General features: G+C 40.2%; 1 pseudogene; it reads left to right on the top strand.

Annotated features, from left to right (window-relative positions):
- Nucleotides 1-586: 586 nt before the first annotated feature.
- Nucleotides 587-27,699, top strand: LOC134075970 (E3 ubiquitin-protein ligase RNF14-like; annotated as a pseudogene).
- Nucleotides 27,700-27,878: the final 179 nt, after the last annotated feature.

Below are 27,878 nucleotides of genomic sequence, written 5' to 3'. Positions count from 1 at the left end.
CGTGATCTACAGACCAAGGCGAATCAACCGCTTTGATTTCGCCTTCATACGTCCAAGCGTTCGCCTGTGATAACCAATTAAATTCAGCGAGCGAAGCCGCCAAACAGGAAGTGTGCCTATCTTGGAAATACTGTGACGTATGAAAGCCATATTTGGTGGGATGACTTGAGACCCCATCCAAAGCACCCTCAATAAATTTGGTGTTATTTGGTCTGTCGATGGCTCTATAATTAGCAAAAACGTGTGTGTTGGCGAATGTAAACTATTAAGCAGAATAGCTCATCTTAAATTGCTTAAGTAATGCCAAAAGGACATTCCAGAGTGATTTAAGATACAATGTTGATATTTTTTTTAAAAAAAAAATCTAAGTATGCCAATTCTTGCAAAAGGAACTGGCACGAGACCCATCATGTAGAAGTTGTTATGACACAGTTAAGCCCCGCTTGGTTACATACCGCAACATCGTATCAATGTCATTATCTGAATCAATTAACTGAGACATTCCGCAACGATTCAATGCACATGAGTGACATGGATTGTCCGCAACGTTGTCTCACCACGAGACTGGGTAGATCTTAACGACGCCATGGCCTCGAGAGGCAAGTACGGACTTATTCGTTGTTAATCCACCTTGATGTCCAGGTGCAATTTATAGTTGCAATCCCACGAGTTCTCACTGTGACGGTGTTTCATTTTTGACAATTTGTAATGGTTTATCTTCGTAATGAATTACTATTTAGGAGATTGTAATGATTACAGGACATTGTTTTATATATTTGTGATGTTTTGAGAGGAATTCGAATTTTATTTCTTGTTATTTACCATAATTGACCGGAGCATTCTGGGTAAATCACTCTGTTAGAAAGACCGCTCCTGCACGTATGCACCAGTCATTATGTTCGTGCACTTTCTGAGCGAGAGAGACATCTTTGGCGTGCGTGTGATGATAATTGACCATAAAGTGAGTTTGACACCTCATTCCTACATGTTTATTGTTTAGTCAATAATATTGTCACGGTCTGAGCCGACCAAGATTTCGTTTATGTTATTGCACTCAGTATTTACCAGTCATTTGTTATGTTAGAGCGCCATCTACTGGCCTTATCAGAATCTACTTTGGAGTGAAAGTAGGCTAGTAAATACTTCCTGCTTAGCGTTAAAACGAGAGAAGTCACTGAGATGATTCACACTGGTTGCTATCTCCGGACAATTTATGTTTTTCACCTGCTATAGTTATTTCTTACCCATACGAAGGCAATGCCTGTAAGTATACATTGTTCTAGTGAAATATGTGTTTAGACATAAGTACAGAAAATAAGATATGTGAGAAAGATTTCTTTGTTTTTTGATATGGCGGCAATTCGCTATATGCGTGGCTAGACAAGACAAATGAAAATAGTTTATTTTTGTATTGACAGTTTTACAGCATAAATGAAGGAAAGGAGAAAAAAGTGAAGATTTCCTGCATTCTTTGTTCGTCCTTGCCTAGTGATTGTAAACTTGCTAGATAGCTGAGCTAGCTCAGAATTAGTGAGGCCAGTAGCCTACAATATTTACTGTTCAGCATGTTGTAACGTGCCTGAAACATGTTGTTTAACGTCTTTAGAAGATGTAATGGAGATTAGGCCTATTGTTTACTTTCGCTTTGCATTTTTATATGTAGGCTACTGCTTTTGTATTCGTTGTGTATCCTTTGAATGTGCACAAGTTTACATCTGTATTAGCATGTAGAATTCATTATAGTTTGAGTGATTATGTAGAAAAGGCCGGGACATTTGTGTGTTCGCTGTGATTTAGCATTTGTTGCGATATTTCATGTGGTAAACTCGCGTGCCTTCCTGTTAAGTTTCTTATTTTTGTTAGTACCTGCAGAGACGTGCAAGTTCGTTGTGCACTTAAACAGAGATAATTAATTTACCTTTTGACAATTCCTGCAGTTATCCTGAGTAATCCAGTCTTTGACATTCAGAGTTGCGAGTCATTGATGAAAAGTACGTTTGTATTTAATTCACACTGGTATGCAAGAGGTTTGCTAATATAGTTAGTGTGCTTGCAAAAGCACACTATTGTTCTTCCTATTATTATTATTATCAAATTTATTTATCTTGCAGAACATTTTTGTCTCCCTATCTTGTCCTAGGGATTTGGAGCTAGAGACGCCGTTCCACTTCTCACGCGTGCGTCCTGATGCGAGGATGGTGGCTTGTATAAAGCTTTTCGATACGCCTTGTCGTTCTCCCGTTATTCCAGTTTTTCCGGTCGATTTTTCCCCATAGGAATGAATGGAAAAGCGACTTTTGAGCGCTGATGCCCACACATTTTTCCACCTGTAGCCCAAACCGTAAGACATAAAGTCATGAAATTTGGTATGCTGATAGAGGAGACTACCCTGATTGACACCACCAGGTTTCATGCTCGCCACTCTCACGCTCTAGCGCCACCAACTGGTCAAAGATTGAAAACACGTTCATGCCCGTAACTTTTGATCCGTATGGCCGATTTTTATAAAACTTATACCATTGGAATCCTCTGACTCATCTGATTCCAACGCACCATGTGACGTCATTTTCCGCCATGATGGATTTTCCACCATTTTGAATTTTGTCCAAAGTCAAAGTAAAGCTACCCTGGCCGCATAGTTTATCCGATCGTCATGAAACTTGGCACGCGTGATCTACAGACCAAGGTGGATCAACCGCCTTGATTTCGTCTTCATACGTCCAAGCGTTCGCCTGTGATAACCAATTAAATTCAGCGAGCGAAGCCGCCAAACAGGAAGTGCGCCTATCTTGGATATGCTGTGACGTATGAAAGCCATATTTGGTGGGATGACTTGAGACCCCATTCAAAGCACCCCCAATAAATTTGGTGTTATTTGGTCTGTCGATGGCTCTATAATTAGCAAAAACGTGAGTGTTGGTGAATGTATACTATTAATCGGAATAGCTCATCTTAAATTGCTTTAGGTCATGCCAAAAGGACATTTCAGAGTGATTTAAGATACAATGTTGATATTTTTAAAAAAAAATCTATTTATTGCCATTCTTGTAAAAGGTACTGATGTGTACACCACAGCACAGCGTTGTTCCAGGTCTGACGCATACAGTTCACTGACATCATGATTTCAAACCCGATATTACTCAATCCTCGATTGACTGACAGGGATGATCCGCAGTGGTACACCAATGGTGTAATTCTAGGCTTGCCCGCATCGTTGTCTCACCTTACCAAGGTAATTCTTAGAGATGCCATGGTCCCGAGGGACAAGTATGGACTTACTCGCTGTTAAATATACTGTGTGTTCAGTTGTTATATATAGTAGACAATCACACGATGTTTCTCAGTGACGGTGTGTTTTGGATCATTTGTATTGACCTGAGCATTCTGGGTATTTCACTCAGAGGATCATATGACACCCCCACAAAGCAGGCGAAATACCGGAAGTAGAGTGGTGTGCGTGAGGCAACGAGGATTTTAATTAGAATGTAGTCCTATGGAAATCGCAGTTACACTTTCAACAGTAAGTGTGTTTAGACTTCGAATTTCGTCACATAATTTATATCATAGCCACCTAAGAGTTTACCAACGATAACGTCGTTGTCCATTTCAATTTAATAAATGTTTCTGAATTTGGGGAGGTCTCCTTATGGAGGTTATGGGGTTATGTTTTCCTGTATTCCTGTAGGAAAAGGTTGTGGCTTACACTTTCATAAAGTTTGTATATTTACACTTCAAATTTCGTTACATCATTTATATCATAGCCACCCTAAGGTTTAACAAAAATAACAACGTAGTCCAATGTTATTTTAATGCATTTTTCGGAATTTGAGAGGTCTAGTTATGAGGGTAGGTTAGCTAACTGCAGTTCAAATGCTAATCGCGACTAGCATCGCTAGTTGGTTTTAACTTTACCGAGGCTGTTTATACTGAATTGCAACTGCTGTTATGAAGACAGTTTAGAGCCTGGCAGACGTGAAGGCAGTGAGTGAAAGGTAATGAAATGCATGGTCCAAGTAGCCTGGGAAGCCGTCTAGTTATGAGGGTAGGTTAGCTAACTGCAGTTCAAATGCTAACCGCGACTAGCATCGCTAGTTGGTTTTAACTTTACCGAGGCTGTTTATACTGAATTGCAACTGCTGTTATGAAGACAGTTTGGAGCCTGGCAGACGTGAAGGCAGTGAAAGGTAATTAAATGCATGGTCCAAGTAGCCTGGAAAGCCAAACTATGTTAACTGTAGCCTAAGTTTAATATGGAACGAGTACGTGTTGCTGATATCATTTCGCAACTCATCGAGCTAGCAAGTCAAGCTAGTCTACATCAGGCAGTGCATAGATAATATTATTACACTTTTTTACAGTCAATGAAGCACCAAGTGAAAGTCAATGTTTGCTTTATATCCAGTGGCAGTGGTGCTGATGTCGTTTGAATAAGTACAGTAAACTTAGTCAGAAGATCTAAAAATATTTGCATTCATGCTAGCTGTATGGTCTATGTGCCACCTATGAATCCCCCTGTTGCAAGCTGCTGCCAAGTAGGCTGGTCATGTCTAAAGCGTGATTATTTTCAATAACTACTTCTCCTGATTGATTGTCATTGACACCGTCAGGGTATGGCTTACCAAGACAGGGAGAAAGTAAGCTGTGTATGGCAGGTGCGTGTGGTAGGCTAGGCAAGGCAGTGCTATTCCATGTAAACTGCAGTGGTGGACTGCGTGATCGCTGGTCAGGCCACCCCCAACCAGCAAAATGTGACGTGATATATATCTATATGTCTATATACTGTATCTATCTAGGATATCTGTATATATCTATGTATATATCTATAATCTGCACTTTTTACTGCTGAACAGTGTCTTGCCCGTTTCTCTTTACTCCTCTCTCATGTCAATCTCAAGGGGGCTTGTTCAGTGGTCCCCAACGTGACGCAATAGAGTACATTGAGGGGGAAAGAAGAATCATTGCAAACCTCAAATCATTGCAACATCAAATAGGCCTACAATGGATAACAGTTTAGATGAGTAGTACCTAATGCAAATTTGTTTAATAATGCAAACCTTGCAATACGGCCTTTAACATATGTGATATTTTGGATACCAGAGGTGTCAGAAGTAAAAGTACAAAGTAAAAACAGTACAGGTGATTTCACTAATGAGCTGCTCCACCTGGCTTAAATGTTTTGCTAATTAGAATCAGCTAATTAAGTAAATGGTTGGAACAAAAATGTGAGCTGGACTTTTACACCTCAGAATATATAGCCTAACTCAAAAAAATCAGAAAGACGTGGTAAATGAGAAACAAACAGTTATCTAAACTTTTTTTTGTGATTTCGTCTTACAAACTTTTACAATTGAGTAGTATGAGTTAACACAAAGTAAAAAGAAATCGGCTGACTGACTTTAGTTGGTGCTACTTACAAAAACAAGTCTAAACAACAATAAAAATTAGCTGAAGTTTGTTCCCATAATGCCACAGCCCAAGTCAACTTATTCTTTAAGATATTACATGTAACCCTAGGCCACTGCAATTTAATCTTGAAATAAAATGCAACTAAGTGAAAGTTACACTAAAGGCTATACTGTTGTTGTCATGTTGTCATGAAAATGTTTATTTGTGCCATAAACCGTCAAGTAGATGACCATCTACAACATCTTAATCCCGTGCCAAGATTCTATGTGTTTGATCTTGTTGCCAACTCAATCAGCACTTTCAGACTGAACAGGGCAATTGCACTTTCACTAGTTTGGAGGTAAACATGGTTTAAACTAGAGTTGGAGTTTAAAACCGTGTTAAACTCCTGACTAACGGAAGATCAATTGCTTCAATATTTGAATACCGAAATCCATCCAATTGCAAGCATGCAGCACTGACAGGGGGCCTAAGCCCCTTCCCTGACATACTGTAAACTAGGCTTACATATTATTGGGAGGCCCAGAATAACTGTCGGGCATAGGGCCCAAGTGCTTCTGCTGATAATGTCTGGGTTTCCCAGATTCATTAAGAAGCTCTTAAGTGCTATAAACTTCTTAGGAGCTGAATGCTTCTAAGCAGAGGTGTCAGAAGTAAAAGTACAAAGTAAAAACAGTACAGGTGATTTCACTAATGAGCTGCTCCACCTGGCTTAAATGTTTTGCTAATTAGAATCAGCTAATTAAGTAAATGGTTGGAACAAAAATGTGAGCTGGACTTTAGCCCCCCCCCCCCCACACACACACACACTCACACTCACTCACACACACACACACACTCAACCTGTCCTAGCTACAGCAGTTAGGGATTGTGGGTAAATTTTACTGTCTTTTTAATGTTAATAATGCTTTTTTTGTGTGTCTCTGCACTCTTTATTGTGGATTTTTTGGATGTGTATGACATCTATGTTCTATAGAACAACTGATGAGTATAAGGGATTTTCAGAGCATTGTCAGGATAACCATTGATGAGAAGACCATTGTTAAAATATATGGACATTTTAGAGAATACACATAGTTTCCAAAAGGTGCAATGTGAAATTGACTACTTTCTCAATTTACATTCATCTGCTCCCTTTGGGGTGTCACAAAGTTGAGCACTCAGTGCTTGCTTACAATGGCTGGGTCTCCCAGATTCGTTAAGAAGCTCTTAAGTGCTAAGAGCTTCTTAGAAGCATTCAGCTCCTAAGAAGTTTATAGCACTTAAGAGCTTCTTAATGAATCTGGGAAACCCAGACATTATCAGCAGAAGCACTTGGGCCCTATGCCCGACAGTTATTCTGGGCCTCCCAATAATATGTAAGCCTAGTTTACAGTATGTCAGGGAAGGGGCTTAGGCCCCCTGTCAGTGCTGCATGCTTGCAATTGGATGGATTTCGGTATTCAAATATTGAAGCAATTGATCTTCCGTTAGTCAGGAGTTTAACACGGTTTTAAACTCCAACTCTAGTTTAAACCATGTTTACCTCCAAACTAGTGAAAGTGCAATTGCCCTGTTCAGTCTGAAAGTGCTGATTGAGTTGGCAACAAGATCAAACACATAGAATCTTGGCACGGGATTAAGATGTTGTAGATGGTCATCTACTTGACGGTTTATGGCACAAATAAACATTTTCATGACAACATGACAACAACAGTATAGCCTTTAGTGTAACTTTCACTTAGTTGCATTTTATTTCAAGATTAAATTGCAGTGGCCTAGGGTTACATGTAATATCTTAAAGAATAAGTTGACTTGGGCTGTGGCATTATGGGAACAAACTTCAGCTAATTTTTATTGTTGTTTAGACTTGTTTTTGTAAGTAGCACCAACTAAAGTCAGTCAGCCGATTTCTTTTTACTTTGTGTTAACTCATACTACTCAATTGTAAAAGTTTGTAAGACGAAATCACAAAAAAAAGTTTAGATAACTGTTTGTTTCTCATTTACCACGTCTTTCTGATTTTTTTGAGTTAGGCTATATATTCTGAGGTGTAAAAGTCCAGCTCACATTTTTGTTCCAACCATTTACTTAATTAGCTGATTCTAATTAGCAAAACATTTAAGCCAGGTGGAGCAGCTCATTAGTGAAATCACCTGTACTGTTTTTACTTTGTACTTTTACTTCTGACACCTCTGCTTCTAAGAAGCTCTTAGCACTTAAGAGCTTCTTAACGAATCTGGGAGACCCAGCCATTGTAAGCAAGCACTGAGTGCTCAACTTTGTGACACCCCAAAGGGAGCAGATGAATGTAAATTGAGAAAGTAGTCAATTTCACATTGCACCTTTTGGAAACTATGTGTATTCTCTAAAATGTCCATATATTTTAACAATGGTCTTCTCATCAATGGTTATCCTGACAATGCTCTGAAAATCCCTTATACTCATCAGTTGTTCTATAGAACATAGATGTCATACACATCCAAAAAATCCACAATAAAGAGTGCAGAGACACACAAAAAAAGCATTATTAACATTAAAAAGACAGTAAAATTTACCCACAATCCCTAACTGCTGTAGCTAGGACAGGTTGAGTGTGTGTGTGTGTGTGAGTGAGTGTGAGTGTGTGTGTGTGTGGGGGGGGGGGGGCTAAAGTCCAGCTCACATTTTTGTTCCAACCATTTACTTAATTAGCTGATTCTAATTAGCAAAACATTTAAGCCAGGTGGAGCAGCTCATTAGTGAAATCACCTGTACTGTTTTTACTTTGTACTTTTACTTCTGACACCTCTGTTGGATACCCATTTCATTGCAGAGGATAGGGTAATTGTGTTTGAAGGGGACGTGACTTAACATAGGCTATAATTAACTATTTTTACGACTTGATTCAAAGCAAGGTCGGGGGCATATATTTTTTTTTTACAGTTAAGAGTTTTCCGACACTCAATGTGCCGCTACCATGGCAGGATTTTTCTGCTTGGCTTTCGTTATGAAGCTTGACTTGACCTGTCATCGATGCTGCCCCGTCAGTGCAAACTACGCATATCCCTGCTAACTTAACTGGAAAGCTATACTGGACGCGTAACTGAAGCGTTCCGTTCGCGACGCGTACAATTCATTTTAGATGACTGGTCCATCTCCCACATCTGTTATAGCTACTTTAATAGTGGAAGCTAATTCAACACTTCAGTTCTGCACCGGATGTAGCTCCCCTGTACGCTCATGATTTGTAAAGCAGGCAACAATTCTGTTACCCTGAACATCTCATCTCCGGTAGCATTGTCCAGTTCTTTGCCAAATAAAATGATCTGAAATCTCATCATCCACGTATCTCACGTTAGCGATCAACTGGCAAGGCCAACTGGTCAGTGGAGTTTTTCCATTTCTTATGCAGCATCTGGCCCTAGCATCACTTTAACCATTTGCAGGCTAGAATGAGCGACTCTGTTAAATTGTGTGGCTTTTTTAAATTTAGCAAACAAATCTGAAAAACGAGCCACACGCACGATAGAAAGCATAGCATTCAGTGTCTTTGTTCTGGTGCAGCACATTCCGAGGTTCATGTGGAAGCGAATGCACTCTCTTTAAAAACATATCCATTGCGTGCACCTGCATTCTGCCGTCTGCTGTCAATACAGAACAACAAACAAACAAACTTAATGTTAACGAAGTTGTTAACATTACGCCCTGAAGTAAAGTAAACTGTAGCCTATTGTTGTTTGTGCTGCAAAGAAAACTTGAATTGATATAATTGCAATATAATTATTATGGCCAAATTTTTTTTTATGAAATGATATATCAAAGCAGGTAGAAGTAACTGTAGTCGCTTGACATTTCTGAGGATTTACATATTTCCATCAGGGCAGTGGTATAGAAATTCTTCAGTGGAGGGACCACACTAGTTAATCACGCCATCAACACCTTCTTACCTTTTCTTCTGTTATTACTATTCTTTAACTTTATGGTAGAAAGTGAGTCCAGCAAATTGAGAACCTAGGATCCTGCAGAGGTGTCAGAAGTAAAAGTACAAAGTAAAAACAGTACAGGTGATTTCACTAATGAGCTGCTCCACCTGGCTTAAATGTTTTGCTAATTAGAATCAGCTAATTAAGTAAATGGTTGGAACAAAAATGTGAGCTGGACTTTTACACCTCTGAATATAGCCTAACTCAAAAAATCAGAAAGATGTGGTAAATGAGAAACAAACAGTTATCTAAACTTTTTTTGTGATTTTGTCTTACAAACTTTTACAATTGAGTAATATGAGTTAACACAAAGTGAAAAGAAATCGTCTGACTGACTTAAGTTGGTACTACTTACAAAAACAACAAACAAGTCTAAACAACAATAACAATTAGCTGAAGTTTGTTCCCATAATGCCACAGCCCAAGTCAACTTATTCTTTAGGATATTACAACCCTAGGCTACTGAAATTTAAACTTGAAATAAAATGCAACTAAGTGACAGTTACACTAAAGGCTATACTGTTGTTGTCATGTTGTCATGAAATTGTTTATTTGTGCCATAAACCATCAAGTAGATGACTATCTACAACATCTTAAGCCTGTGCTAAGGATAATTATCTTCGATGCTGTTGCCAACTCAATCAGCACTTTCGGACTGAACAGGGCAATTGCACTTTCACTAGTTTGGAGGTCAACATGGTTTTAAACTAGAGTTGGGAGTTGGAGTTTAAAACCATGTTAAACTCCTGACTAATGGTAGATCAATTGCCTCAACATTTGAATACTGATAGCAGAGTGAGCAGTCTACGAAAAGTTAAGAATTATGTTGTGCAATGATATCGTTGTGGAGAAAACTGAAATCTGCAAGGAAGAGAGCCCCTTCCCTGATATAAATTATGTATTATTGGGAGGCCCAGAATTACTGTCGGGCATAGGGCCCAATTTCTCCTGCAGATAATGGCCGGGTTTCCCAGATTCATAAGCTCTTAAGTGCTATGACCTTCTTAGGAGCTTTCTTATAACGCTTCTAAGAAGTTCTTGGCACTTAAGAGCTTCTTAACGAATCTGGGAAACCCGGCCATTGTAAGCAAGCTCTGAGTGCACAACTTTGTGACACCCCAAAGGGAGCAGATGAATGTAAATTGAGAAAGAAATCAATTTCACATTGCTCCTTCGAGGATCTGTGTCTACTCTCTAAAATGCCCATATATTTTAACAATGGTCTTCTCATCAATGGTTATCCTGACAATACTCTGAAAATCCCTCATACTCATCAGTTGTTCTATGTCATACACATCCAAAAAAAAAGCCACAATAAAGAGTGCAGAGACACACAAAAAAACAATATTAACATTAACAAGACAGTAAAATGTACCCACAATCCCTAACTGCTGTAGCTAGGACTAGTAGTTGAGTGTGTGTGTGTGTGTGTGTGTGTGTGTGTGGGGTGTGGGGTGTGGGGTGTGGGGTGTGTGGGGGGGGGGGTAAAAGTCCAGCTCACATTTTTGTTCCAACCATTTACTTAATTAGCTGATTCTAATTAGCAAAACATTTAAGCCAGGTGGAGCAGCTCATTAGTGAAATCACCTGTACTGTTTTTACTTTGTACTTTTACTTCTGACACCTCTGGGATCCTGTTTATGTTTATGAATGTGACTCCAGTATATGTTGAGACATAAGAGTGGAAAAGGGGGTTACATTTATATAATGCAAATGATTATGTTAACAATGTCATCGAATATCAGAGGTGTCAGAAGTAAAAGTACAAAGTAAAAACAGTACAGGTGATTTCACTAATGAGCTGCTCCACCTGGCTTAAATGTTTTGCTAATTAGAATCAGCTAATTAAGTGAGTGGTTGGAACAAAAATGTGAGCTGGACTTTAGCCCCCCCCCCCCCCCCCCCCCCCCCCCCCCCACACACACACACACTCACTCACACACACACACTCAACCTGTCAGCTACAGCAGTTAGGGATTGTGGGTAAATTTTACTGTCTTTTTAATGTTAATAATGCTTTTTTTGTGTGTCTCTGCACTCTTTATTGTGGATTTTTTGGATGTGTATGACATCTATGTTCTATAGAACAACTGATGAGTATAAGGGATTTTCAGAGCATTGTCAGGATAACCATTGATGAGAAGACCATTGTTAAAATATATGGACATTTTAGAGAATACACATAGTTCCTCAAAGGTGCAATGTGAAATTGACTACTTTCTCAATTTACATTCATCTGCTCCCTTTGGGGTGTCACAAAGTTGAGCACTCAGTGCTTGCTTACAATGGCTGGGTCTCCCAGATTCGTTAAGAAGCTCTTAAGTGCTAAGAGCTTCTTAGAAGCATTCTAAAGCTCCTAAGAAGTTTATAGCACTTAAGAGCTTCTTAATGAATCTGGGAAACCCAGACATTATCTGCAGAAGCACTTGGGCCCTATGCCCGACAGTTATTCTGGGCCTCCCGATAATATGTACTTTACAGTATGTCAGGGAAGGGGCTTAGGCCCCCTGTCAGTGCTGCATGCTTGCAATTGGATGGATTTCGGTATTGAAATATTGAACCAATTGATCTTCCGTTAGTCAGGAGTTTAACACGGTTTTAAACTCCAACTCTAGTTTAAACCATGTTTACCTCCAAACTAGTGAAAGTGCAATTGCCCTGTTCAGTCTGAAAGTGCTGATTGAGTTGGCAACAAGATCAAATACATAGAATTTTGGCACGGGATTAAGATGTTGTAGATGGTCATCTACTTGATGGTTTATGGCACAAATAAACATTTTCATGACAACATGACAACAACATTATAGCCTTTAGTGTAACTTTCACTTAGTTGCATTTTATTTCAAGATTAAATTTCAGTGGCCTAGGGTTACATGTAATATCTTAAAGAATAAGTTGACTTGGGCTGTGGCATTATGGGAACAAACTTCAGCTAATTTTTATTGTTGTTTAGACTTGTTTTTGTAAGTAGCACCAACTAAAGTCAGTCAGTCGATTTCTTTTTACTTTGTGTTAACTCATACTACTCAATTGTAAAAGTTTGTAAGACGGAATCACAAAAAAAAGTTTAGATAACTGTTTGTTTCTCATTTACCACGTCTTTCTGATTTTTTTGAGTTAGGCTATATATTCTGAGGTGTAAAAGTCCAGCTCACATTTTTGTTCCAACCATTTACTTAATTAGCTGATTCTAATTAGCAAAACATTTAAGGCAGGTGGAGCAGCTCATTAGTGAAATCACCTGTACTGTTTTTACTTTGTACTTTTACTTCTGACACCTCTGTCGAATATGTTGTACAAACAAGAAGAGCGAAATGGTAAACTTTTAAGAAATCATCATCCACATCATAGTATGATGCTGTGTGGGGTTATGGACTTGACAGTTTTGCATGGAATTGCCCATGCAGTATACATATTTAAGCAATATAGCACGAGTGGGAGTGGGTTGTTGCTAGATATTCCCACGGGTGTTGTTCGGCCGTAGCCTCCGGCCTCGAGGCTACGGCCGAACAACACCCGTGGGAATATCCAACAACAACCCACGATCACGAGTGCTATATTGCTTTTATACAACAATTCTACCACTTCTTTTTTGCGCTAATTTCCCATTATCATGTAAACGTTTAAATCGCTAAAACTGTCTTGTTTGTAGAACTAACTTCTCTCCGCCACAAATTTCTACTTCATGCAGGACAAACTGCCGTTACTAGTTCTAAATGGATGGTTGCTATGGCCAAAGGCCAGTCGTTAGTTCTAAAAGCACGTTGCTATGGCCAAAAGCCAGTCGTTAGTTCTATCTCTCCGGTTGTCAAGCAATGTAGAATCTAGCCTAATAAACGTTAGCTCGCATTGCGTCTGGTTAGGACATGCTTTTAGCTTTGAAACATCACTATTTTACTTAGCCTACATGCCATCCAACTAGCTAATATCCACCTCCGTCATATTCTATGTTCTGAGCGTCTGTATTTCAGCTTGGATGCAACGTGACAGTTCGGTTTACACTTGACAATTTGACATTGTATCGCGGAGTGATTTATTATTAGCTGTGAAAAGTCCGAGTGGATTATCGTGGGATATCTCAACTCATGGAACGTCTCTCGGCCAATCAGAAACAAAGAAACCGCTTCATAGAACCCAATTGTTGTATAATAAGATTTGACACATTGCAGTTTTTTAATGGTGGGGTTATTTATAAATCAAAGAATTGTGGGTAGATGTGGGTGAACTGTGCAACATGCAGTTTGTGGACATGAGGCAGACGTAACAGACAGATATTTGTGTTTGAGGGGGTGATGTGTATGTGTGTGTGTAAGTGTGTGTGTGTGTGTGTGTTTATGTGAAAGTCTTCGTTGCTGGTCAACTCAGCGACATGCAGTTTGTGGACAAGAGGCAGATGTAACGGACTGACGTTTCTGTTTGAAAGAGTTGTTTGTGTGTGTGTGTCTTTGTTGCCGGTGTACAGTATTTCTGAATATGAATGCTGTCTGGACAGGAAATGGCACAGCTTTTATCACATGCAACCAATCCAAAATCGATTTCATATTCAGAAACGTTAACCAGTAACAGCCTGGTTGCTTTGACATATCAAAACCAAATTTGATCCTATTACATCATTTGAACAGGTGAGTCGTCCTGTTTATTTTACCATCCATTTGAGGCTATAACACATTGCAACTTATTCAACAGTGAGTAAACTGCGGATGTTCCCGCATAACAGAATAGCTATAACATTAGGCTACTCGTATTTGTTCTAGAAACATGCCTAGTTCCTTAGGCTCCCTCCTTCCTTCAGTGGTTACGTGTTTCATGCTGGCTACACGTGAACAACTCATACTTAATTCAACACAAGGTCTACAGACCTTAGAGGTGTACATTTCATTTTCATACATCAAAGCGTTAGCCCTTGACAGCCAATCAAATTCTATGTTGAAGCGTCCAAACAGGAAGTGAGGTCAAATCTCGGAGACGCTTTGAGGTATTGAGACCATATTTGGCGGCATGATTTTGGACACCATCCAAAGTAGCCTCAGTAAATGTGTTGTAATTTGGCCACTAGGGGGCGCCGCAATTAGCAAAAATGCATTTTGGCTCATATCTCTTTACGTCTTTGGGATGACATCTACATTTTTACATTGGATGTGCTCTGGGCCATACCACTGATGAATCTAGGCAACTTGTCAGGTCAGTGTAAGAATTCGGCAATCGAGGGCAACGCCGCCAAACTCGAAGCAGCTTCGCGTCTTGGCCAAACTTTGGCGCTTTGACCTGAGGACGAGCAGTCGCGTCTCCTGCCGGGCGCTGTCGCGGCGCGTCTGAGCAAGCACACTTCGCACTTTCCCACCGGGAAATGCATTCTAGTTAAACTTGCTCTTGACATAATTTCCATGAAGGAATATAGTGTAAGTGTTCTTTGAAATTATAATACTTCATGTGTTTCGCTTAGGAATCTACCGTTTAGCGTTATACTGTTGTAAGGATGTTGCATTTCCAAATAGAGGAAGTTTTTAACGCTATTACACCGTACCATTTTACGCCGCTAGATGGCGTAATTGACCACATAATAACTGTAGTCACGAACAAAAAGTTTATATTAAAGTAGGCTATATAAATAGCCATACCCATATTTCTCTGTATGGAAATCCTGAATGTCTCTGCTGGAACAATACAAAGTTAAACCCCATCTCTTCTCCGTCCTATATTCTAACCGATATACCATCCAGTATATTGCCACTACCTACCCGAATCAGTGCAAACCTATAACCTCCCCAATAATAATAGTAATTATAATTAGGTAAAAATAATAGTTTCCGCTTTAGGGAGAAATCCCAGAATTCCACTACAGCTAAGGAAAGTGGGAGCTACGTTTTTCGACTCAAGCTTATGTGTGGAACTGGGAAGTTTGGCCCACTTATAGCAGTTAACAATTCTAGGTCCAATTAATTACATCCAACACAAAGTGTTATAGAAAGTATTACTGTGTGTTTCATTTAACTATTGTTCATGGTAAACATTTAATTAATTTAGGCTATGGGTGGTATAGGTGAATTATTACCACACAGTTACTATTTAGAACTACGTAATCCTTAATTGAGATTTCATTGAAAGTGATAGGTTGAACTTTTAAAAAGGGGTTTAAAAACTATTTTTGTACTTTCATTTTATTATGTCATACTGAACTGAATTCTAAGAGTTAAAAACAAAGGATACAATAAATGTTTTGTGATTGTTGCATTATGCATAGTATTTCATTTAGGATAAGCTATATCAAAGCAGGTAGAAGTAACTGTAGTCACTTGACATTTCTGAGGATTTACATATTTCCACCAGGGCAGTGGTAAAGACATTCTTCAGTGGAGGCACCACAGTTAATCACGCTATCAACATCTTCTTACCTTTTCTTCTGTTATTACTATTCTTTAACTTTATGGTAGACTGCGAGTCCAGCAAATTGAGAACCTAGGATCCTGTTTATGTTTATGAATGTGACTCCAGTATATGTTGAGACATACGGGTGGAAAAATAGGTTACATTTATATAATGCAAATGATATAGCTTTTATCACATGCAACCAATCCAAAATCGATTTCATATTCAGAAACGTTAACCAGTAACAGCCTGGTTGCTTTGACATATCAACACCAAATTTCATCCTATTACACCATTTGAACAGGTGATTCGTCCTGTTTATTCTACCATCAATTTGAGGCTATAACACATTGCAACTTACTCAACAGTGAGTAAACAGCAGATGTTCCCGCAATACTCCTAACATTACTCGTATTTGTTCCAGAAACATGCCTAGTTCCTTAGGCTCCTTCCTTCTTTCAGTGGTTACGTGTTTCATGCTGGCTACTCGTGAACAACTCATACATAATTCAACACAAGGTCTACAGACCTTAGAGGTGTACATTTCATTTCCATACATCAAAGCGTTCGCCCATGGCAGCCAATGAAATTCGATGGCGAAGCCTCCAAACAGGAAGTGAGGTCAAATCTCGGAAACGCTTTGAGGTGTCAAGACCATATTTGGTGGGATGATTTTGGACACCATCCAAAGTAACCTCAGTAAATTTGGTGCAATTTGGCCACTAGGGGGCGTCGCAATTAGCAAAAATGCATTTTGTCTCATACGGTATCTCTTTATGTCTTTGGGATGACATCCACATTTTTACATTGGAGGTGCTCTGGGACATACCACTGATGAACCTAGGCAACCCTTCACGTCAGTGTAATAATTCGGCAATCGAGGGCAACGCCGCCAAACTCGAAGCAGCTTCGCGTCTTGGCCAAACTTTGGCGCTTTGACCTGAGGACGAGCGGTCGCGTCTCCTGCCGGGCGCTGTCGCGGCGCGTCTGAGCAAGCACACTTCGCACTTCCCACCGGGAAATGCATTCTAGTTTAAATTCAAGTTCAAAGAATTTTACTTTTGTATATTTTAAGTAGACGCGTGTGACGGCTGATGAGGCTACTGTATGTCTTTATTCAACAGGTGAAGGAAACAGAGAATTTAATTTAAAATTCCTGCCGCCTTTAGTGGTGGATTTCGAGCTGCCAACAGGTTACCCAAGTGATTCTTCACCTGCTTTTAGACTGAGTTGCCAATGGCTCCACTATAATCAGGTGTGTCATGTTGTGTCATGTTGTCTTTAGACTGTGTTGCCAATGGTTGCATAATCAGGTGTGTCAAAGGTCACATTCATTAAAAGAGTGTTGTAAATCAGATTGTTGTAGGCTAGGCTAGTCTTTGTGTTGGTCACATGAACAATAACTCTCCCCTAAGATATCACATCACTTGGTCTAGAGGTCGTTCTGTAATTATTATGATGATACATTTGTATAAATATTTGTCGCTGGATATGTCACAGCTTTTGAAGATATGCAAGCATCTAGAAGAGATTTGGGAGACTTCTGGAGGAGAGGCTGTGCTCTTCTCCTGGTTCCAGTTCCTAAGAGAGGACCTCCTGGGATTCCTGTCCATCCACTCTCCCTGGGAGATTCATGGAGGAGCATGAGCTGGGTGCTTCACCTCAGGATACAGACGCCAGGGACCCCCGGGTCTCTACCACTGTCAGTATCGCAGATGCAGATCTTCTGCAGTGGCTCCTAGACCACAACCAAAAGATGCAGCAGAAGGAGTTTGAAGGACAAAGTTTTGAGTGTGGGATTTGCTACTCCGCAAAGTCTGGTTTAGAGTGCCACAGGTTCAACGGCTGCGAGCACATCTTCTGTAAAGACTGCATCTCTAACATTTTCAGAATTGGTATTAAAGAAGGAGGGGTGCTCCAGTTCAACTGTCCTGATACTGACTGTGATTCTGTGGCCACTCCCTCCGAGGTCAGCTTTATGGGGTTTGTTGCGGTTTTGTTAACAAACTGACTGTAGGCTACAGTAGCATCGTAGTATAGTATATTCTTATTTTCTAAAAACACTATTAAAGGTAAAATTAGCACAGCTTGTACAAACTGTATTATAAAGCCTCAATAAACACTCAACACAGTTCATATTTGTAAAGTGCTTGATGAAGAGTACCATTTGATAAAAGTCAGCAGTAGCCTAATCAACTCTGTAAATATAATAACTAGAATGCCGGTTCAAATGCACTCAATTGAAATAGTTCTTCTGAGGCATTCTACACCATTTAGAAAATATCACACTTTAGCCTGTTAGTTGGAGTCATTAAATCCACAACTTGGATTTACATAATTGTGATTGATGTGTAAAGAAATACATCACGAGAAGAAAAACATTATTGTAAATATAATTAGAGGTTATATGTGCAGTTGCTTATTAAGATAGAACAAGAATATAACACATATAAGAATCAATGATAGAACATGTTACTAACAACTTTCCCCTCTTCAGGTAAAGGCTCTGGTGGGTGAGGAGCTGTTCGGTCGATATGACCAGCTGCTGCTACAGAAGACGCTGGACTGCATGGCTGACGTGGTGTATTGTCCTCGCACCAACTGCAGCTCCCCGGTGGTCCTGGAGCCTGGCGAGTCCTGGGCGTTCTGTGAATCCTGTGCCTTTGCCTTCTGTACCAAATGCCATGAGGGGTACCATGGGGTGGACGCATGTCCCAAGGACGCCAAGGCCGGTTCTAACCTGCCAGAATCCAGCCATGACCAATCCCAACGACTGAAGGTAAATTTCATGAACCGCCACGTTTTACTCTGCATTGCCAGGCAACAATAGTTTCATTTTGTATCGTCACATCTGCAGAGCTTGATTGTGTCTTATCTACAGTCGATCTATCTATCTATCTATCTATCGATCTATCTATCTATTAATGCAAGGAACGTCTGTCTGTGTGTCACTCTGTCTGTGTGTGGCACGCATAACTCTCGAACCACTCATCCGACTGACCTAAAAGTTGACACGTCTTGCTAATAACATGCGTGAGTGCAGTGCAAAGTTTGGTCGTTTTTGGACAAAAAATGACAAAGATATCGTTAGATTAAGCAAAATACAACTCTACCGCAATCCCACAATTCTACCACTCTCCGCACTTTAGCCACGCCCCTTCCCACTCCCTCCAGCATAGAAACAAGAAAGCACATTTCGCTGACAAACCCACGTGTTGCCATTCATGGAAATTACGATGTCTCACGTAAACAACGGATCGTTTCAAGATTGTTAATGTTGGATAAACATGCTGAGTCCGACACACATGCACCCATGTTGGTAAGCAGGCTGTTAAAGTAGACTAATGTAGCCGTTGCATAGTTGCCTGATCAGGTTGCTGATCTTGCAACAATATGCCGACACACACACGTCGGTAGCATTCTGTTAAAATTTGCATTTAAAACAGCCGCTCTTGACTCTATCTGGACATCGGCTATGGGCATAACATCATAGACCTCTGAACTTCGCCTACAAAAAAAGCCACCATCTTTGCCCAAATAAGGAGATCCGGTATCTTGAGATGTTGTCTATGGGAAAATAACATGGGGATTTTCAATTATCGCACCTGTTAAACTCTCGTGGGGATGATGACATTGGAAATGCAGACGTTTTTCACTACACAGTTTTGTCCACTGCCGTCTAGTGGATACTGTGATCTTCGGCAAGTGAAGACGGCACACTTTGATCTTTGCTACCCCAAAGCTAACTTACAATGCAACTTGCCATAGGCAGTTAGCTTCAATTAACTCCCGGATCTCCTTATATGGGCAAAGATGGCAGCTTTGGATCCTTTTTGTAGGCGAACTTCAGAGGTCTATTCAAACATCACTTCCGAGTTAATAGCACAGGCATGGCCATGTCGTGCGGTTATTTTATCATTTCCCAGCAACACAGGGATGCAAACAGCTCGCTTTTCGGCGCCTCCCGCTTTTTTCACGTCGCTTTGTGGGACTTGTGTGAATCATGCAAATCCGAAGAGGTTTTTTTAGAGGGGGGGGGGGGGGGGGTCTGTAGATAATTGAGATGCAGTAAATGAGGAAGAAAACAATTCTTTCTACTTCGAAGTTGTCCATTGAATTGCATGTGACAAGGGGAAACATCTAATGACACAAAGAATTCACTGAGGGCAGCGACGGAGAACGGTAGAAGGCTACTTTGCCTATGGATAACCAGATTACGCACCTTTACGCATGTCCTCCGCTTACTATGTGGATAAAGTTTAGTTCGTCATGCACACCTCTGGATGGGTTATAAAAGCTGACTCTGCTGATATCATCAATAATAAAATCAGGATTAAGATCAGATCAAACAGCTCTGTGTCTACCGTAACATGTCCAAAAATAGCCTTTGTCTTTTAAGTGTCGGGAGGAGCACATCTGTCTACTGTGGAGCATAACCTAGAATTGTTTTTTAGACTATGCCTACTTAGCCTATTATGGGAAGACAGTTACATGAGTGAGGCTAATTTGTCATGTTATGTTGTTTAGTAGTTGTATTGGAAATCATGGCCTTATTGTAGTAGTTGTTAATTTATGTCAACATCGTTTGAATTGTAGCAATGTGGCTAATCGCGATTAGCATAATTTTGGTTTAGCCCTTATCATTTTTTGCATTTAGATTACCAACCAACTATATCCTCTTTTTTTATTGGCCTACTATGTTTGGATTAGATGTAGCTGGCAGTGCAGCAACCTGCCTTGACAAAAAAAAAAACTTGTAGGAGTGTATATGGGACTAGTATAGAATATAGAACACAATAAAGCAATGTTGAGAAGAGCTAGTCTTATAGAGGAGCTGGTTGGACATTAGCTTATATAAAAAATAGTATTCCCATCATTTGTTTGTACTTGGCAGTAATTGTTGTGTCTATATTATTAGTGGTGTGCCAATATTTCACTGAAACCTTAGAATGTGTAGGCATGGGCTAATAGGCTATGTAGGCCTAAACAGCAAGTTTAGGGGGATTTTGCAATTTGCAAAAAATCATTTTGGACAAAACAAAAAAAGGTTGCACTGGGTGTTCTTTCAAGATTTCAGTGCCCAAACATTACTACAATGGCTTTTTTTCGGCATACACTGCATGCTCAAGGTGCAATAGTTTGCCAAGATGATGATGATGGTACAGCAACTTTGACTCAGAGTAAAGGTACTGAACATCATGACCCCCCTACATTCACCGTAGTGACCATATATAGGCCTTCCTCCAAGATGCTCGATACCCATAATGCACCACCCCACGGCCACCGGCGCCACACTGCGCACCTAAGCACACCTACCCATCCCCCTCCCCCCCGCTCCGAGGCTCTCTCTTTTTTGACCACATGTGTGTTTGCATCCCTGGCAACAGCAAAAACGTACGGGTATGTAATGTGTCTAACATTGCCATTAGCTGCAACAAACGCCTTTCCCCTTCAATCTTTTACTTTGCAAAGTGAGTAAAAAGCGCTACTAACTGCACGGGTCTGCTTCTACATCATCGCAAATCTAACATGATCTACTTGCATCAACGTAATTGGGCAAGAAGTTTCTTGGAAAACATTGTTTGTACGGGCACTGCACTAGTAATTATTGATGGCCGAAACATTCATTATCTTTTATCATAATGTACAATTGGCAAAAAATACATGAACCTACATTTTCGCACAAGGTCTGCTGTAGCCTACTGTGGGACTTTTTGATGAATGTAACATCAAAATCAATAACAAGATCTCTAAGTCTGTGGCATGGTCTCGTGTCTGCATCCCATGCAGAATTGTGTCATTTTCACAGTTTTTTAGTCGACTGAAATTTAAGATTGTGCATCAAAGTGACGCATAGATTGCCCTTGTTTGTATTAGGGCAAGCAAGCAGTTTAACGTAGGCTATGTCGTTTGGCAAATGGATTTATTCTGGAGAACTCATCAATGTTTCATTTTATTGTCATCGAAGTAATAAATAACAATTGGAATTGTTTTCGTGTCATACTATTATGTTACAAGTTAAGAACATGGTGTCATATTAGTGACTGACTAGGAAGGTGTTGTGATTTGTACTAGACTATACTGCAGTCAGCAGTAGCTAACTGCTACAAAGACATCGTAAAACACTAGAATATTTTGTTAAATACAGTTGCATTTTCAGCTCTGAACAAAACCGTTCAGGAGTTATGTAAGCAGAAGTTGAATGTGCATTTTGTTTCATTCCTCCCTCCCTGTATGAAACAGTATGAGGGACTAAAGAAACACAGTTTCAGCTAAGTAAACTTCCCACAACTTCAGTATTTGACAACATACTGTATCATGAATGGTACTTCAAATAGGTGTTATCTTAGATAGATTGCTGCTGGGCTGTACATCTTGGTGAATGTCTATTAACAAGTCATTGCCGTCATTGTAAAGTTATACCATTACCTGTAGAAAAGATTGATTGATCGAAAGATTGGTCACTGATTGATTGGTGTTCCATCCACAACCTAGAGCTAAATAAATGTCACTAAAACGAAGGAGCTAGTGGTCGACTTTTGCAGACATGGGATGACATCCATCAATGGAGTGTACATCATGTGGGCAGTTTTAGGTTTTTAGGCACAACATTAACATCCTCTTTAAAATGGGAGGAAGACTTAACTAACATGACCTTTTTGTCCTTCGCCATATGAGGAAATTTGAGCTGGCCCGTAAGGGAGTGTTGCAGTTCTACCGAGCCGCCATCGAGAGTGTCTTCACATTTTCTGTTGCCGTCTGGTATGGCAACTCTGCTGTCCAGCAGAGGTTGCAGCTGAACAGGATCGTCAATACAGCCTCAAAAATCATTGGCTGCAAACTTTCTCCCATATGCGAGATCTACGAGGCCCATATCCACCGGAAAAGCCTAAATACCCTACGAGATGAAACTCACCCTTCCACCTCCCTTTTAACTATCCTCCCATCAGGGAGAAGACAAAAAACATTAAGCCATTAATGGTAATAAAGCCATTAAGACAAAAACCTTCCACTTTCTCACCAGCACATACTGCAGAGCCATTAAATCTCCAAACAGCTCTCCACCCTCGCGCCACTTGGGCACCATGTGGGGTAATGAAGTATCCGTGGAATACTAAGCAAGATTTCTAAATACAGGCTTAGGTTTAGCCGTCTGAGTTCTCTATGAAATATTAAGCAGTATTGTAGAAAGGAAAAAGACTTACCAAATGGAGATGATGTTTGATTACACCATGTTATTTTCATTACTAATCAGTGTTTTTGATGCACTGTGACAGACTGCACATTATTTTTCATACAGGCATGTAATAATTATAACCACTGTGCAAGTGAACGGCGGTCACATAGGATTTTTTTTTTCTTTAGGAAAAATTAGGCATTGTAATCATATATCCTTGACTGACATGTTCAGAACTGCATGTAATTTGACATGTAGGATCATTATGACACCCTCTGAATCCAAACCAAGTTTCGTGAAATTCCATCCACGGGGAGCTATACAGTAAATTCATTTATGTGTGCATTTATTGACTGTACACCCATCGGCCTGTGGATGGTGGAACATGCACACACACAGAGACCAACACTATTTTACATGCAAGGATGATACTTTTTGGGTCCTCTCAATCTCCACCATGCAGCAGATCTAACTTGAACATAACTTACTGCACTTAATTGGGCACGCATCTGGAGCACACGAGCGAGATGGAGGAAAAGTGGCAGGTTCCAGCTGGCTCGTCATTATTGACGTCTATACTGTAGGTGGGCCGCAGACGATTTTCTGAATTGAAATTGGGCCTCAGCAGTTTTAAGTATAGTATTTTATGGAGCTCTACAAACCCACCTGAAGCATACCTTACACTGACAGACTTTGACCAGATTTTGGAAAGATTCTTGAAAGATTGTATGAGGGGCATTAGTTAAAAAGACTATAATCTTTCAAGAATCTTTCCCAAATCTTGTCAAAGTCTGTCAGTGTCACACGAAGCTACCATGAACTGGAAACATTGTTTCATTCTTCATATGGAAATCTCTGACTTTGTAGTGATCACTAAAAAGTGTCCGAATCTGAACAAAGACAGAGTGTGACACAGGCTGTGATGAAAACCATCCCTCATGCACAACTTACATCACCACGCAGAGTTGGAGATTCAGGTAGAAGTTACTGGAGCCGGTTGAGAGTGGTCTTTAGCAGCAAGGTACCCAATCAGCGTGAAGCTCAATTACTCATGTGGATGCCAGATAAGCATGAGGGGCGCTAGATATCTGCTCAAATGGGCCCTTAAATTCCCAAGCGTAATTCTAGGGTTGTAAATGAGCTTATAAAATAGCATCTGAGCATGTTTTTCACAGATCAATGTTGCATACCTTCTATGTTGCTATTATAGAACAAGGTGAAATACTCTGTTGATCCATTCTGTGGCATCTTTTTCTGATTTGCAGAGGGTATACAAGAACTGAAGGAAGACTATCAAAAGGGCTCTAAATCGAGAAAGAAACTTCTGGAGCAGCGATACGGGAGGCGGGTGTTCAGGCAGGGCAGGCTGGTGAATGATGTCTTGAGTGGCCAGTGGATAGAGACCAACACTCAAGCATGCCCAAGTTGTAAAGTCAAAATACAAGTAAGTAGAACTGCAATTGGATTGTTTTGGCCAACTCATGGGATGGATGATCGATTCATAATTGACCCTGGAGTGATACACTCTAAAACACTTGATGACTCAAGTATAATCCAGCCAAGTTGTCCTGTTGTCTTGACTTATGGTAAGTTACCATGTATAACAAACCTGACACTAGATGAGTTTGTTTCCAGTGTATATTCCCTTAGGCCAGGGGTCGGCAACCCAAAATGTTCAAAGAGCCATTTTGGACCAAAAAAACAAAAAACAAATCTGTCTGGAGCCGCAAAAAATGAAAAGCCTTATGTAAGCCTTATATGAAGGTAACACAGGCTGTAAGTGTATATTATCTATATTAGCCTACTATCAAAATGACTAAGTAGGCTACAACGAGGCTACTTAATGAGCTTTCATGATTAAATGTTTTTCCCTACAGCGCATCTCGGAGAGAATGACACACCACGTGACTACTCCGCTGGTGCTTTAAGTTCAACTTCGTGTAATCACCGTCCGTGAACCGTTGTTTTCCACGTTTTAATATCTCTCAGGTTGCAACAAAATTTCTCCAGAAGTAGGCTACTGCAATCGCACTTCTTCTCTCAGTCCCAACTGGGTGGTCGGCTGCAAATGTAGCATGCCTTCCCTGAAAATGTCTTTCTAAATGTCTCTCTTTTTGTTGTTCGCCAACTTCTCATTACAAAGCAAGCAAACATGCAGGCAATCCTTCCGCAATGGCAATGAAAGCAAATGATTCGGTCCATTCTGCCTTAAATTCTCTGATCTCATCGGCTATCTTTCTCTTTTTCCCTTTGGGATCCATGCCATGGCCATGCTGACACCCGCCGATTTGTTTACAACCACAGCCACCTGCATGGCACGGCGCCGCCCTGAAACGTGTGTCGCAGGCTATCAAATCTTCGTTGACAGAAATGTTGAACTTTAATATTTATTATGCACATTTTTACAACATTGGAAAACGTTAAGAATGTTTGTCCTGATACAGAAACCATATTAAAACAAACAAACAAAAATCCCCCCATTCATTTTCATACATTTTTGAAGACGCTCAGGGAGCCACCAGGGTTGCGCTAAAGAGCCGCATGCGGCTCCAGAGCCGCAGGTTGCCGACCCCTGCCTTAGGCTATACTGTGTATTTTTTTTCAGCTTAGAGTTTTTAAAGTTGAGAAATGTTCAACTAGCAGATAAATGCCTTACATCACACTGTGATGACAGCTGACCAATCACAAACAGATAACTGAAAAAGACACATCCGGCTGCTTTTTAGAGCATAGATACTGTAGATAGATAGATAGATAGATAGATACTTTGTTGATATCCATGGGGAAATTCAAGGAAAATCAAAAACTTAAAGGGAAACTATGCAGGAATGGCGATTTCATCGCCGGTTTTGCTTTCGCTTTTCGTTTTCGCTCGTTTTATGCTTGCATATTTCGTGTGTGTGCCCGAGGTCTCCTGAAATGGCAAGCGTGGTTCTACAGCTACAGACCACTAGGGCGGCCGAAAAAAACATTGTTCGACTGGTAATGACACATTTAACCATATATAACAGTATGGAACGAATTGATTTACTGAAAAATGTTGCATAGTTTACCTTTACAAAAAAAAAAACGGTCTGTAGAATTCCTCTTGTCAGAAAAAGAAGCCAAGTCTGAACGTACCCTTAAGAAATCATTAAAATGAGCTTACAAACGTTCTTTCATAGACTTTTCAATAATATTTTGCAGACACAGGTGCAACACTACTCTGGTTTATCCTGTGCAGCCTGTGCTAACTGCTTGTGTTATTATCTCCTCCATGCATCCTCCAACCACTTGATAGCTGAGTAATACTCCTTACTGAGTACTAGCTGACCTGTGGTCACTTACCCGTCTGTGAGTCTACAGTCTGGAAACACAACCCCTTGTGATAAACTATACAGGCAGAGGACCTGTTTGTGGAGGTTGTTGGCACTGTTGAATGACTGGAATTGTTTGTGGTACAAGTTGTTTTAAGTATAAGCACTAAATGGATGACTAGATAATCTAGCTCATATTCCTCATACAAATTCTTGTTTATAGGCAACAACTAGGAGGTGTTTCAAATTACTTGGTTGAGCTATAACACTGTATTCTGTTTGTTTGTTTTTGTTTACTTTTTTCTGTAGAAGAGCGAAGGCTGCAACTTAATGTATTGTATAAACTGTCATGCCAACTTTTGGTGGTGTTGTCTTCAGACAGTGGACAACAGCTGTACTTGTTAGCCTACAAATAATTGTCCGAATGACCAGGAGAGGGTCGTGCCATAGGTCAGAAGATGGAGAGAGGAGAACTTGGGCTGAAGGAAGAAATATCATCTTACTCACCAAGGGTTCAGTTCCCTGTGTTTTATTTGTGCATTTTATGGACAATTCATTTATGACATATTCTAGTGAAAGTGTAGATGAACTGTGTGAATACATGCCTGTCCAGAAATATATATCAGTATCTTACATCTACTGAACTGTACATCAGAATGTATTTGAATTGTGTTGACTGTGTGTGTTTAGATTATTATTATTATTATGACCGCTGCTAGTGTAGCGTAGCGGTCATATTGGGATTGTCAACGTTTTTTTCTTTTTTCCCGTCCTCTACTTCCTGAATTTTTGGTCAACGATTCCCGGGACACTGTAACAGCGGGGCTCATGAAACTTGGTGGGTATGTAGCCCCTGTAGACTATATGGAAGAATTTTGATTGGTCCCCGGGGGCCACTCCACCCCCGTGCTGGCCCTTCTGAAACTAAATAACTACCTTTCCTAAATAACTACCAGAACCATGGCGCCGAGGATGACAAAATGTGTATGGTATGTTGGTTTCAAGAGTTCGCATCAACTTAACTTATAACCAGTCATTTGTGATTTGCACCCCCATGGTAAAAAATGAAATTGCAATATTATACTGCTGTAATTGCCCCTATCGTCAGATGAGATATTACGAACAGCACCAAATATGTGTAAGATTAACCTGACATCCCCTGGGAGTATGCCAAGTTTTGTGGAATTTCATCCATGTGGGCCTATAAAAATAAATGAATGTATGTGTACATTTAGTGACTGTACATTGTACACCCATCGGCCTGCAGATGGTGGTGTTGCTGGTTTAGGATGACACACACACACACACACACACACAGACATGCAGGAATACACACGCACACAGGCACACACACCCTCACACACAGTTACACACACATAAAACACTTTCCAAAATTCTCCGATGAGTATACTATATTATAGCCTATTTAAATACAGTCAAAGTGCATCTTTGGTTTCTCTGAATCAATTTATTGACTTGGTGTATTTCAGGACCTTGTGGATTTACAACTGACAAAGCTATTCAATCTGATTCATTGTTAACAAGTAAGGCTTGCAAAAATAAATGATCAAGACTATTAAATCTGATTCATGGATTCATCATTTAGGACTGACTAAATGGATGACACGTGTACAGTCAAATGAATAAATAATTTATACGCCGTTTCTCTTTACGGAAATCTAGGGGCAT

Source organism: Sardina pilchardus, chromosome 3 (genome assembly GCF_963854185.1).
Source record: "Sardina pilchardus chromosome 3, fSarPil1.1, whole genome shotgun sequence".
Lineage (NCBI taxonomy): Eukaryota > Metazoa > Chordata > Actinopteri > Clupeiformes > Clupeidae > Sardina > Sardina pilchardus.
This window is presented reverse-complemented; position numbering and strand designations above follow the sequence as displayed.